At 42.4% G+C, this 1810-nt stretch overlaps 1 non-coding gene across 1 annotated transcript; it reads right to left on the bottom strand.

Annotated features, from left to right (window-relative positions):
* Positions 1-286: 286 nt before the first annotated feature.
* On the bottom strand, positions 287-392 carry LOC114198729 (U6 spliceosomal RNA). The gene has a single exon (XR_003607162.1). It is a non-coding gene; the product is annotated as a U6 spliceosomal RNA (small nuclear RNA).
* Between the last annotated feature and the right edge of the window lie 1418 nt (positions 393-1810).

Below are 1810 nucleotides of genomic sequence, written 5' to 3'. Positions count from 1 at the left end.
TTGGCTGCTCCTGATGCTCCTTTAGGGCCAGTCCGTGTAGCCTGCTCACCTTGGCCTCTGTCTTCTCAGGTACCCCAGCTTTTGCTTCAAGTTTATTATTTTTTATTTTTTTAATATCTTATTTATTTATTTGAGAGAGAGAAGAGAGAACAAGCACGAGCAGAGGGGGAAGCACTCTCTCTGCGAGCAGGAGCCCGACACGGGACGCGATCCCAGGACCTGAGCCGAAGGCAGACGCCTAACCGACTGAGCCACCCAGGCGCCCCTATTATTTTTTATTTTTAAATAAAATATGAAATGCTTCATGAATTTGCATGTCAGCCTTGCACAGGAGCCATACTAATCTTCTGTGTATCATTCCAATTTCAGTCTATGTGCTGAGAAGCAAGCTCTACTTCAAGTTTAATTCCAGCTCGACAGAGTCCTCCAAGTACAACCACCCGGTGGCCAAGCAGAGCTGGACCGACCTCCCACACGTCTCTCTCACAGCCTCCTCCCATACCCACCAGAAAGGTGGTCAGGGAGAGAGAATGTCTGTCCCAGCCAGAACCATGCAGGGTGATGGACACATCTAGAAGGGTCAGCCTTGGGGCAAAATGTTAACCAGAAAAGTTCTGAGGGGATACTCCCATTGACTCTGATGGTAAGGAACATTTTCTCTTGTGAGGCACTACAATTAATGCTCTTTTCCTTTATTTATTTTTTTTTAAGATTTTATTTATTTATTTGACAGAGAGAGAGAGAGCACAAGCAGGGGGAGCAGGCAAAGGGAGAAGCAGGCTCCACGCTGAGCAAGGGGCCCAATGCGGGGCTCGATCCCAGGACCCTGAGATCACGACCTGAGCCGAAGGCAGACACCTAACCCACTGAGCCACACAGGCGCCCCAAGTTATTTTATTTATTTATTTAAAGATTTTATTTGTTTATCTGACAGAGAGACAGAGAGAGAGGGAACACAACAGGGGGAGTGGCAGAGGGAGAAGCAGCCTTCCTGTGGAGCAGGGGCCCGATGCGGGACTCGATCCCAGGACCCCGGGATCACTACCTGAGCTGAAGGCAGACGCTTAACGACTGAGCCACCCAGGCGCCCCACAAGTTATTTTAAATTTAAAACTACTTCACTGTTAAAAACTATTACCAGAGTAATACATATTCATGAAAACCAATTGGAAAACACAAATTAGCAAAACAAAGTAGAAAAGATTCATGAGCCTACCTCCTAGAAAAAAAGACTGTTAACACTTTACATATAAATATCGAATATATTTATACATTAATAAAAATATTTTATTAAATAAAATAATTTTATTTATTAAATAAAAAATCCATATAGTAGCTATCTATACAAATAGGTAGATGTTACATATCTCCAAATTTAGGTGTACTTAGCTATGACACACTTACAAGACATATATAAATTACAAGGGTACAGCTAAATTTTCACAACATGAACACATCCATATAGTCGCACCCTGATAAAAAAATAGAACATTACCACCACCCAGAAGCCCCAATTATGTTCCCTCCCAGTCGTCATTGCCTCCTCTTCAATAGGAACATCATGGAGGGAGGGCGGAGGGGGGTTGCTGCTTAAAGTTCAAGCACTTGACAGAGGTCATGGATACACAACACTGAATGTACTGAATGCCACTGGATCAGACACTTTAAAACGCTTACAACAGTAAATCCTATGTTACATATACTTTCCCACAAATAAAAAAAATGACTGAAAAAAGTAACCACAATTCTGACTTCTAACAGCACACATGGACTTTGCTAAATTTTATATAAAGGGAATCTTAATCTTTGT

The sequence above is a fragment of the Eumetopias jubatus genome, unplaced genomic scaffold (genome assembly GCF_037043125.1).
Source record: "Eumetopias jubatus isolate StellerSeaLion01/CBP00866 unplaced genomic scaffold, mEumJub1_p1.0 scaffold_12, whole genome shotgun sequence".
Lineage (NCBI taxonomy): Eukaryota > Metazoa > Chordata > Mammalia > Carnivora > Otariidae > Eumetopias > Eumetopias jubatus.
Note: the sequence above shows the minus strand (reverse complement) of the source record. Positions and strands in the feature narration are given on the sequence as shown.